This window comes from Saccopteryx leptura, unplaced genomic scaffold (assembly GCF_036850995.1).
Source record: "Saccopteryx leptura isolate mSacLep1 unplaced genomic scaffold, mSacLep1_pri_phased_curated manual_scaffold_17, whole genome shotgun sequence".
Taxonomy (NCBI): Eukaryota; Metazoa; Chordata; class Mammalia; order Chiroptera; family Emballonuridae; genus Saccopteryx; species Saccopteryx leptura.
The window spans coordinates 386,525-399,961 of NW_027095699.1; positions in this window are offsets into that span (position 1 = coordinate 386,525).

Sequence of the window (13,437 nt, forward strand, 5' to 3'; positions counted from 1 at the left end):
ATTTATATTTGTCCATACACATTAACAGACTTAATGTAAGTTCACATGCTTTGATTCCATAAATACAACTCTTAGAATTCATCTAAAAAATATTAAGTGTAGGCCTGACCTGTGATGGCGCAGTGGATAAAGCGTCCACCTGGAAATGGTGCGGTTGCCTGTTTGAAACCTTGGGCTTGCCTGGTCAAGGCACATATGGGAGTTGATGCTTCCAGCTTCTCCCCCCTTCTCTTGCTCTGTCTCTCTTTCCTCTCTCTCCCTCTCTGTCTCTCTCTCCTCTCTAAAAATGAATAAATAAAATTTTAAAAATATTAATTAAAAATATTAAGAGTAAAAAAAGGACAAAGACATTCATCACAAGAGTATATGTAACTGACAAATGTGCAGAAAAGAGAAATATGCTACAAAAAGAATAATTAAGTATACAATTAAATATACTCTAAGGGCAAAAATTAATAGCAGAAATGCAGAGAGGGCTGCCCAGCTCCCCGGAACAAATGGCAACCCAGAGAGACTCGTGTGGTGGGAAGTGAAAACCTCTCTCACAACCACCCACCCAGGGTTCTGGGGGACAGGGAGAGAGGAGAGGACTAAAGCAGCATGAAGAGAGTGTAATCTAGGAGGCACAGGGATAAACACTTTGAAGTACAGCCACCTTAACCCTTTGACTGAGTCACTCCCCAAATCTGAAGTGAATATTTCTCCTGGAAACAGCAATACCAGCAAAGGGAAGCAGGACACCAGCCAAACAAGCTTTCCCACGGCACTGAGAGCAGAGTCACTTAGAAAGAGGGAGCCTTTGGGACTACAGTACTGAGTGTTAGGGTCTTAGCTGCAGCACCCACAACCACATGGCTGAGGGCTTGCTGGAGGGCAGGCAGTGGCGGATCATAGAAATGCAGTTTCGTTGGCAAGGGTAGAATCCAGCTGGCCTTGACTGAAGCCTGGGCATGAGCTCAGTTTTGCCCAGCAGGGGTGGAGGTGATGCTCAAAAGTGGTCAGGCCCAGCGCGGGACTGCCTGCAATCCCGCCTGCAGGGGGAAGGGCGGGAGCCCTGGAAAGGGCGGAGACCCACCGCTGAGCAACAGTGCTGGCACGCAGCCTCACCAGGTCGTGAAACCGAGGCATGCTGCCTGACATATGAGCCAGCTCCTCCCATGAAGTGGGGCAAAAGCTCAAAACAAGCAGAGTACCGTGACTGAGTGCAGGTGCCCAGTCCCACCCAGCCTGTGGAGCTGAGGCTTGCAGTCAACCCGAAAAGACTCCTCCCAAGGGGGTGGGGCAAAAGCCCGGAAGCAGGTCAAACCCTGCAGCTGAGCATAGGTGTTCACCCTTGCCTACAGTGCTGAGGCGTGTGCCTGTGAATGGCGCATAACCCCACCCATGGGGGTAAGGCTAAGGCCGAGGCCACCAAGGCTTGTAGACCCAGGCATATGATCACAGCCCCTTTTGTGGAGAAGAGGCAGAAACCACAGCAACAGCCCCAACGGGCTGGCACCAGCAATGCCCATACCTGAATCAAGGCACAGGTGGGCCCTAGGCAGCAGAGGCAGAGGGGGTGGTGGGCCTGCAGACAGACTACACCTAGTGAAAACAGAGGCCACACCCATTGGACTCCAGAGGCAAAAATTTCTTATACACAGACAAAATGAAAAGGCAGAAAAATGCAACACAAATGAAATTCCCAGAAAAGAAACTAAATGAGTCAGATATAACCAAATTATTAGATGCAGAGTTTAAAATAATGATTGCTAGGGTGCTCAAAGACCTTAGAACAATAGATGGTCATTACAAACACCTAATTAAAGACATAGCAAATATAAAAAAAAGACATTCAAAGGGAAAGGGTTGTGGGATGGGACCCACTGATCTGACAGGGTTGAGATGACTGTAACAATCTCCAACTAGGGGCTGAAGAGACCTGTCACAGTTCACATTCCAAAATTACCTACACCATATCCTTAGACAGCAAAGCAAGAATGAGACCAAAAGAGATATCTGTACTCAAGCCCCAAAATACGGCAATACACACCTCTATCATTTTTCTGTTCCACTCTGCCCATCTTATAACATGCTTCCAACACCCACTCCCTTCCTGCCACACAAACACCAGTCAGAACTCTTCACCAATCAGATCTCTTCACATTTCTTCCAGTCTCTTCTCAGACTTTATATCATACTTTTCATCTAAAGACGGCAAATCATTGCACCACCAACAAAAATTCCAGTCGTTTTATTGCTATTAACTGTTCAAATAAAAATAGCTTTCTATCAGAAAAAAATGTAAATATACAAAGGCCTAAAATTCCCTTTGATCAGCACCCCCTCATCATTTTATGCATTCATAGGCATAAACACACACACACACATATAAAATTGTTATCTGTCACATAGATGGTGTAACAGCTTTTCTGCAAAAACATGTGCAGGACTTCTGCCCATGTTATCTGTGACATCCTGTTTATATAGACTGTTCTATGGAACTTCAGGAGATTTGAGTGGATTCTATTTATTGTTACTGAGAAAAAGTGGGAATAGTTTCCATTTCCAGTTGAAAAGAAAGAGGAGCAAAAAGAAACAACTACTGGACTAATTTCAAGAACTCTGGTTGTCTGGTCCTGGGTTCAATGCTCCAGTCCACACTTGATCCTTTATTTATAAATGACAGTGTCAGGAACCAGGCAAATCAGTGTAGAATAGAAAGAAATAGCTCCTATAACTTTAAAACATTGGAAGAGATATTTCAGCTGCGGAAGCCAGAGAAGATTCCAAATCCTTTATTTTACAGATAAGAAAGCAGACTAAGAAATATTATTATTTTTTCACATTTACATAGTCCAAGTTTCCTGGCTTTGCCTCAATATTGAGTTTTCTTTTTTCTGCTGCCACATGTCTGTCTCAAGGACCTCAGGAGTAATCAATAAAAAATTTCATATTTTTTTAAAAGGCAAAGCCTTGCAGCTCACCAGCAAGAAAAGGTGTTGTTGTATTTGATTTGTTCTTTGAGCCAGGACACTGCAGTAAAAAATTAAAGTGATAATGTAATCAACAGGGATTGTGACAGATTGCTTTCAGTCATTTCTAAAGGCTTCAGAAAGTCAATATTTGCTCAAGTGGGGCAACCACAGGACTTCCACCAACTACAAACAGTATCTGTAGTGAGAATGAAATTTAATGGATGCAAGTGATGCATTTACTTAGCACTGTGCGGTTACATAAATGCTTCCTATCGGTAGGTGTTTTCATTTACAAATGCCTGGGTGCCCTCTTTGCTGGAAACTCTTTCATTGCTTGGAATTGGATGGAACCAAGGACCACTGAGTCAGGCTTGCCAGCACCCCAGCCCATGTCACCCTTCCAACATTTGTTTTTATCAGAGGGGAGGTGATGATGGTTTATGGTGTGTACAAAGCCATTTGGGTCAATTCCAAATCCTTTTATATTAGGAAAAGTTTCTTCCCATTGTGGATGTCAATGTTTCCCTACCTGGCATCCTGTTCTGTTAGGAGTGGGCATAGGTGCTAACCTCCCTCCAAGTCCAGCCCTTCTCCAGGTCTTCAGGCAATTGCCATGGCCACTTGGCAGTGAGCTCTGGATTTAGGAGACTCTTCTCAGGTTTTTCATATTTGCTGTATTAACAAGTTTCTCCATTTGATTTTTCCAGTGCACATCCAAAAGTTTTGCTCTGCCTCCAAACTTCCTTTCCATCCCTGGGCAGCCTTGTTCTCATGATCACCTCTGCTCCAGGCTCCTAGCCCTCATGTGCTGGCTTTCTCTGCTCAGCAATACATTTCCCCAAATGTCAAACTTAGCCTTATAAGCAGTTTCTAATCAAGCAAGCAAGCAATCAACCAAATGTATCCTTAAAACATGTATGATTGTAATTTATAGAATTTAAGATTGTGGAGAGGGAGCACAAGAGACAGAAGAGGATGTTACATCACAACTTTTATGCAACCCTGTTCTTGAAATGTCCTTTTAGTGACCTCACTTTGGGCAATGTCCTGGGGCCACTCCTACTAAGCCAGCTGCATCCCACTCTTTTGGCTTCTTTTCCCCTGCCCCTCTTCCTATTTCATCTTAATCTGTTCTTCATGGAGCCTCAGATTCCTTCCCTTCAGTCATGCAAAGCCATTCAGTGCTCCTGAGATGAGTCAGCAAAACTCTGCCCCAGGTTACCCTCATTCTCCAAACCCCACAAACTCTTCAGCAGGAATGTGCAAGTGCCACCCTCCTTGGAGGGCAGTTGTCATAACAATTAAAAGTTTATTCATAATTTTTTTATGTGAATCAAATTCTTGGTTTAAGATGGGATCAGAGGAATGCATTGGTCATATTGAATTTTTTTTGGGGGGGGGAGGATTTCACCCCCTGGAACTTGTCAGTGCTCAGACACATGGCCATTTGCAGCTGCTTTGAAAGGAACTAAGAAGCAATGAGATAATTAGTTGAAGTTGTAGAAATTGACACCTTGGTGAAACAAAGTGTAGGACACAAATGAGTTAACAGCTACAATTATGGGAAGAGAAAGAAATGTAAAACAAAAGTAAAAAAACAACATGAGAATGAAGGAAATAAAGAAGTATCTAGCTGGTGAATAAAGGGATACTTTTATCACAAACTGTGGAAAAGGAAGGAAAATGGAGAAGAAGGGAGTGCTGAAAGGGGCAGTGGGAGAATGAAGGTGGTGGAGAATAGAAGCCACGCTACCCACCTTTTCTTCAGGCTCCACCACCCTTTTGACCTCGCCCAGGTATAGGGCCCTTAGCAGTGTAGTCTAACGAAACAGATCAGTGATGGTAAGCAGGTCTGAGCCCTCTCTAAAAGTTAACAGTTAAACTCAATGCTATGGGATTCAATGTCTCCAGGAGACAGGACAGCTAATTCCTAAATCTCCTACCCCACTGCAAACTTAGTTGCTCCATTTTCCCCTCTCCCCTTCCCTCTCTTCCTCCTTGATCTGGGCATAGTGGGGCCAGAAGCCAGGAAGCTCACACTGAGTCAAATGTCCATCTACAATCATAGCGGTTAGCCACCTAACAATATCCTAAAGACACCGGAAGGAGACAAAATGTTCAAATGCATCTTTTTAACTATGATTTCAGTCCCTTTTAAGTATCATGTAAACTAAGGTGACATCAAAACAAACTAGTTTTACTGTTAATTAACTGGTATTGCTGTTTTAATACATACTATTACTGTTTAAAAGATCAAAATGCTGTGTGAATTTACACAAAGATTTACCTGCCTTTGTCAATGCTACCAAGTTTTAGAGCATACAGACCTACATGCTATGGGACTTTCCAGAATTAGTCATGTGGATGAGGAATCAGGACCACTCAGGCCAAGGAAGGATAGAGCTGGCAAGTAGGAGACTGGGCTCGAGGATCCTAGGGGAATGAAAGAGCCTTCAACATCCCCCCTCTCTCCAAGCCCTGTTTCTAAAACCTTTCAGGGGTAAACAACTAGAGAATCAGAAAACCTTAATTCACCAGATGCTATCGATGGCTTGAAAATATTCTTTCTAAGGCAATACTAATAAGGCTATATTTTTCAAGTCATGTAATGCACTTTGGCAAAGTACAAAGATTTTTGAGCAAATGTTTCCTTTTTGTGTTCTGAAGTTATACAGCACAGCTATATATTTCTTCACCTATATACCAAGTTGCATTTTTAAATTTTTAAGTTTTGGGGGTTTTTTTGTTTTTGTTTTTACCATGTGCTGATATTAGAAAGAGAAGAAAATGAGGAGAAAAAGGCTGGGAGGAAAAGGAGTGCTAAGAAACTGATCAAGAGTACCAGGAACAGAGAACCTCACCGCTATGCATGGAGCTGACTTCAGTTATATAGAGGAAGCCTAGCTATAGCAGACTGAGTGCCTGAGAATTAGGTCAGAGATGGGACAGCATTTAGTGGTATAACTTTTAGGAGAAAGCCTGAGAGGTTTCATGGTTAATATATTTGGGAAATGCTATACAGTGGCCCATCGTCTATTGGGAGCTTAGTTTCCAGAACACCCCCCCACACACACACAATAGGTGAAAATCCTCAAAGTAGCAACTTATATTATTTATATATATATATTTGTATTTTTCTGAAGTTGGAAATGGGGAGGCAGTCAGACAGACTCCCGCATACACCCGACCAGGATCCACCTGGCATGCCCACCAGGGGGCGATGCTCTGCCCATCTGGGGCATCTCTCTGTTGCAACCAGAGCCATTCTAGCACCTGAGCAGAGGCCATAGAGCCATCCCCAGCACCCAGGCCAACTTTGCTCCAATGGAGCCTTGGCTGCGGGAAGGGAAGAGAGAGACAGAGAGGAAGGAGAGAGAGATGGGTGGAGAAGCAGATGGGTGCTTCTCCTGTGTGCCCTGGCTGGGAATTGAACCCAGGACATCTACAAACCAGGCCGATGCTCTACCACTGAGCCAACCGGCCAGGGCCTCAATGTAATATTTTTTAATATGTTTTAATTAATATTTTTATATTTTCAATTTTTTAGGGTAGAAAATGCTTATCTCACCACAAAAATAATGAAAATAATAAATATATAAAAATACCTATATACCACAAAATCCTGCAATATAGCAAAATATCCATGATACAAAATTAGATATATATATATATACAATTTAAAAATCTGTGATACAGCCTGACCAGGCGGTGGCACAGTGGATAGAGCATTGGACTGGGATGCGGAAGACCCAGGTTCGAGACCCGGAGGTTGCCAGCTTGAGCGTGAGCTCATCTGGTTTGAGCAAAGCTCACCAGCTTGGACCCAAGGTCGCTGGCTCAAGCAAGGGGTTACTCAGTCTGCTGAAGGCCCATGGTCAAGGCACATATGAGAAAGCAATCAATGAACAACTAAGGTGTCGCAATGTGCAACAAAAAACTAATGATTGATGCTTCTCATCTCTCCGTTCCTGTCTGTCTGTCTCTGTCTATCCCTCACTCTGACTCTCTCTCTGTCTCTGTAAAAAATAAAAAAATAAATAAATAAAAATCTGCGATACAATGAGACTGTAAAAGGTGAACTGTGATATGGCGAGAGACAACTGTATTCTACATCCCTGTCTTTGATATTACAATGCATATTAAATACCTTAAGATTTCTTACAGAAAAAAAATATATCAAATTTAATAGTTCAGCCTTGCCCAAACCCATTTGGCCACTGAACTCTTCTGTCGCATAATTCCTATTAGCATATGGCAGATCTGGTGTTCCAGGAAAACACTTTGAGAATGACTGACCCAAAATCATTCCAATGTTTATAATAATCTCTCCTCTGTGATAGGAAGATAAAGCCCAGGAGCTATATAGCATTAAAAATAAAATTGCCCCGACTGGTGTTCACAGAAGAAAAGCAAGCTGGGGAACAAAAGGATTGTAATTTTATCAGCTGTTTTCTTGCAGATAAAAGATGCAGACTAGCCAAAAGCATCAACATGTTCATCATCATAGGAAGCCTTCCATTTTGGGGTGGTTGCCCTGGATGTGTGAAGGACCACATGTGTAGGAGATGACTCTGCACCAGTATAAATGGCAGTTAACTGCAGAGCAAGGGTAAATAGGAGACAGGAGATCTTGGAGTGTGTTGGCCATGGAAAGACACTGGTCTGGTTACTCAAGTGCATGTGTGCAGGATTCTTGGAGGAATGTCTGCGAGAACCAGATGTCCTTTGTGATTGATAAGCTCTGGGACTCTGACTCCTCTTGTGTCCTTGTTCATGAAAAGAAACAGTAGATGTGCATGATTGGGGATGAAACGGATAGGAAAAACAGCTTGTGAAACTTTCTAGTTTTAACTGCTGAGCTATGACATTTGGAACTCAATAAATGTGCAGAGGTGCTGTTCTCAGGGCTGGGTTTGCCTAAGAGTTGCAGTCCTCTGCACGTAGTACAAATCACCTGGTGTGTCTTTTGCTTTGCAAGTCCCTACCATGAAGAAATTTGTAACACGCATGGTTTTGAGTTACCTTTGCATAACATATTAACCATCCTCCTTCCCACAGATAGTCATTGTTCCTTCTTAATTCTTCAGTGAATTAACCTTGTTCTGTCATCAGTGCAAGAGTAGGCTGTCTAGCAGTGTCACACAACTGAAGAATATCGACAAAATGTAAGTAACTTGCACCAGAACATGGGAATTCCAGGGCACATGCAGTTTAGTACTGTCTGTGATAACTAAGTACATATAGTCTTTTTAAAATTTTTTCAATTCTTTTTTAAAATTTATTTATTCATTTTAGAGGAGAGAGAGAGAGAGAGAAGGGTGGAGGAACAGAAAGCATCAACTCCCAAATGTGCCTTGACCAGGCAAGCCTAGGGTTTTGAACTGGCATCCTCAGCATTCCAGGTCGATGCTTTATCCACTGTGCCACCACAGGTCAGGCACTAAGTACAGTCTTGAACAAGCCTTATGCCACCAACAAGCTGCTGACTGACCAATCCTAAACCACTTAACACTTGGTCATGACTGTCTCACTTCTAAAATGGGAGCATAGGATTTGATTTGGCTCAGAAGTCCCAGTCAGCTCTAACAAACAGAAGACAAGATAAAAGATGGGTTAACTGATCTGGTTTTAGAGTCAGATCAACCCAAATTGGAATCTGAGCTTCAACCACCTACTGTCTGCATGCTAGGACCAGTTATGCAACTTCTCTTTACTTGGGGATGATAAAGACCCCCCCAATTATCCATTGATATTTAGTTGACCAAAGACACAGAATTAAATACAATTAGTTATCTTAAAAATATTTATAGCCTGTCACATAAAAAAGAATCTATAAATACTCCTATTATGATGATAACACTGGGGAACAATTTTTTATTTATTTTTTGTTGCATGGGGTTTTAGAACTGTTTCTATATATTTCTGCATCGCTGATTCCAAATCTGAGATCTGTTTTTAGGTGCATGCTCTAGTTTTTATGCAATTTTAATTTCTTTTTGTTACAGTTAATGGCATGCATTGGTTTTTAAGTTGGAGGTAAAGGACAATGACTTTTGGATTGAACATAACCACAAGGCAATTAATGTTTACAAACATCACTTTTACATAATTGTAGTTGTTTTTAAATGTAAACAATTATTATCTGATAAAAACACCCTCTTATTTTGTTTTAAGATTGAATCATGGCTTCTTCGAGTAGGCATAAATGTAAGAATAGTCCTGACACCTTCTGTTATATATGTGGCTGTTACACACTTCAAGGTCAAAGGCACAATATTTCATCATTTGTGACACGTGCATATATTGCCTATTTTCAAGTTCCCCTTGGCAATCAAGACAAGAATTGGGCTCCTCATATTGTGTGTCATAATTGTGAGAAAATGCTTCATGACTGGACAAAAGGAAAATGCAAAAGGATGCCTTTTGGTATTCCCATGGTTTGGTGTAAACCTGAGGACCACAGCAGTGACTGTTATTTCTGTCTGATCCATACAAAGGCATCAGCAAGAAAAAATGGCATATGATCGCATATCCTAATATTCCTTCAGCAATACGACCTATCCCACACTCTGAGACACTCCTGATTCCAGTTTTCAATGGTTTCATTTCTTCTAAGGATGAAGAAAGTGAACATAGTGATCGAGTGTATTTTGATAAGGTGGATGAGGAAATGGTTGTAGAATCTGAAGGATCTTCTTCTGATGCCAAGCAGTCATTAACCCCTCAGCAGATTAGCCAACCTGAATTGAATGACTTAGTAAGAATAACATAAAATTATCCACAACTTTCTGAAGTATGAGGAGCATAACTGGATCATTTTTGTGAATCTTTTTTATTTTTATATTTTTTTACAGAAACAGAGAGAGGGATAGACAGGCAGAAAGGGAGAGAGATGTGAAGCATCAATCATCAGGGTTTTTTTTGTTGTGACACTTTAGTTGTTTATTGATTGGTTTCTCATATATTCCCAAGGAATATATCCCAAGAACATCATATCACTGATTCAAAAAAGGAAATGCACCCCCATGTTTATGGCAGCATTGTTTACAATAGCCAAGATCTGGAAACAGCTCAAGTGTCAGTCAGTGGATGAGTGGATTAAAAAGCGGTGGTGCATACACAGAATGGAATACTATGGAACCATAAAAAAGAAGAACATCTTACCTTTTGTGACAACATGGATGGACCTGAAAACTTTTACATTAAATAAAATTAAAAATTTCGCCTGACCAGGTAGTGGTGCAGTGGATAGAGCGTCTGACTGGGATGCAGAGGACCCAGGTTCAAGACCCCGAGGTCGCCAGCTCGATTTAGCGCGGGCTCATCTGGTTAAAGAAAAAGCCCACCAGGTTGAACCCAGGGTCACTGGCTCCAGCAAGGGGTTACTCGGTCTGCTAAAGGCCCACGGTCAAGGCACATATAAGAAAGCAATCAATGAACAACTAAGGTGTTGCAACGTGCAATGAAAAACTAATGATTGATGCTTCTCATCTCTCTCTGTTCCTGTCTGTCTGTCCCTGTCTATCCCTCTCTCTGACTCCCTCTCTGTCTCTGTAAAAAATAAATAAATAAATAAAAATTAAAAAAAAAAACAACTTTAAAAATTCCGCTTGTCCTCAGAGCTCCCTGACAGGTGGTGACAACCTCTATCAGGGACGACTCTCCCACCTAGAGATTTTCTCCTCTTGAGACAGTGACAAAAGGTGGGATGCCCCCTCTTGCTCACCTGTCTCCACAGCTCTTCAGAGTCTAAACCTTTTGACCAGACCCCTCTATGATGTCTCATAAAAAAAAAAATCAGTCTGTAGATATCAGGTATGTAGGGACAGGTGGCTGTAAGCCACTTTTCAAAGGCTGCTTTGGGCTGTGATAGCAGCACCAGGAAAGGGCTAGTGTCTTGAAAATTATCAACAAATAAAACTCTGCTAAAAACAGAGATGGAAAAAAAGCACAACATGCCCACATCTGTGGATTGATTTTACCTATATTACCAGAGTATAACTTCTATAATATACTTCTTCACATAACAGGGCATCTTTATGAAGCAAACATTATCTTTGTATTTAGAAATCTGTATTTTAATGAACTTGTCTGAATATAGAGAATGAGATTTAAAATCAAGCATTTATTCAAGTTTATTTTTTTAAATTATAAACTTTGAGTGTAAAGTTAAAATTCTCAAAGGAGAGAAGAAAATGATACATTTTCATCACTCAGATGCATTGCTAATTAAAACTTTGGTAAATATATATCTTCCTTTCTAAGCTTTTTAAACATTTGAATTCTTTCTTTTTAAACATATATATATATATATATATATATATATATATATATATATATATATATATATCCTGTATTTCTTAGTTAAGAGTAAATAAAAGCACTTTTTTGTTGTTCAAACTATTTATAAACATCTTAACTACATAATGTAATACTGTATATTTAATTATTCTTATTGTAGCATATTTATCTTTTCTGCACATTTGTCAGTTACATATACTCCTGTGATGAACATCTTTGTGCTTTTTTTACACTTAATATTTTTTAGATGAATTCTAAGTTGTGTTTATGGAGTCAAAGCATGTGAACTTACATTAAGTCTGTTAATGTGTATGGACAAGTATAAATATTTACTTTTTCAGAAAGAAAAGTTTGCTGTTTTCCCTAGGTTTCATTTTGTCTGGCTGGTGCAGTTTCTGGCTGAGGCTTAGAGTGATGTGTCTGCCAGCTGCAGACCTCATCCAAAGCAAGTCAGGAAGAAGGATAAGCATGGCAGTGGCCTGGCCCAGAGGATGGGTTTCAGATAAGCAGTTAAGTGTGGAAAAGGGAAGTGTTGAGAGAGATTAAGTGTCCTTCAAATATTTGGCTTGTGGGTGTGGAGCTGGGAGCTTATTCATTGACCTCCCAAAGCTTCCTTATACGAGGCAGTGATTTAGCTGGATTGTACTATTAACATATAGACTTTTCAGAAGCAGTAAGCATTCTAAGAAAGATAGACACAAACGAGCCCGAGGACCGTGCTGGCATGATGAATCAGCCCATCAGCCCTTGCAGCAGCAGGCCTGCCAGGCTCCTGTTGATGTGTCAAAGCCCTGTGGCCCTCTGGGCATTTATGGGCAGGCATAGGGGACAGACGGCCAGCTGCAGATAATGCATCCGTGCTCACATAGGAAATCCTCTTACAGGGGCCAGGGAGGGAGCTGAAGAAGATTTAGTTTAGGTGGAAATTTACTTTGTACATTATATTGAACATTGCGGGATTAGTAGCAGGAATTTGATTTTTTTTTTCAAGTTTCTACTTCGGTTGGCAGCAAGTTTTTCTTTTTCCTCTTTTGCAGAGGTCTTTTTAGCCTTCACTGTGAACCAGGATCACCCATGGAGTTAACATAAATGCATACTCAGTCCTTATATTTAGAGACTCTGATTCAGTAGATAGGAATTGGGTCCCAGGATTCTGCCCTCTTTGGGCTGTTTGACTACAGGTAGAGAAACACTGATCTGGGGGCTGTGAGGGGCAGCCAGGTGCACAGCCCAGATCCCCCTTCTAGGGAGGATTGTTGCTGCAGCTGCCAGTGGGTAGCCCTGAGCTCCAGGCACCTCCAGGGAGTGCCTCCCTTACCCCAATCCCCCTTGCTGACTTTCTGCATCAGGTTACTGATTTAGGGGGATTACAAAAACCTGGCCAGCTCAGCCAATCACAGGCCAATATGATAGTCCATGTTAAGTCCAGAGCATCCCACTGCTAAACTGAGGCTGTGGCCTTGCTTTGCAGCTCACTGTCTACCAGTGTTGGTCCTGTGGGCTCTTTCTAATACATTCTTGCACCTTTGATTCTATCTCAGAGTCAGCTTCCCAAAGAAGCTGACTGTAAAATGGTGTGAATCCAAAGCATAGGATAGAAGAGGAGAGAGCTGATTGGGAACCCCACCCATCTATTTGTAACCTCAGCTGCCCACGCCCCTATCTCACTCCCACTCCAACCACCACCAGCTTGCTCTCTGTCAGGTTACATATCTTCTGCATTACTTTCTGCAAACGTTTTATTTTTTATTACCCAAGGTGTATTCTTGGTTTATTCACTTGCAGTTCTACAAAGTGTTGTTAAATAGATTTTAGTCAAATATCTCCTTTTTGAAAACATTGCATTCTGAAAGAAATATAGACTACACAAAAGATTTGTTCTAAGGTTCCCTTTTTTCTAGAGAGATCATGATTTATAAATATCTCTCTCTCTGAATTTGTCATATTCATCCCAAAGTGAACTGATACAAGGTTTGAGTTTGTTAATTCTTTCCTTTGCTCCACCTTCCACCCACCCACCCTTCTCACCCACTCCTATCCATCATCCAGGATACAGTATAGAACAATGAGTAGGAGCAGAGACCTCAGAGTCAAAATCACCTGAGATGCAGAGTAAGAACTTAGTAATAATTAAGCTAATATTTATAGAGCACTTATTCTATACCATGTTCTGTTGATT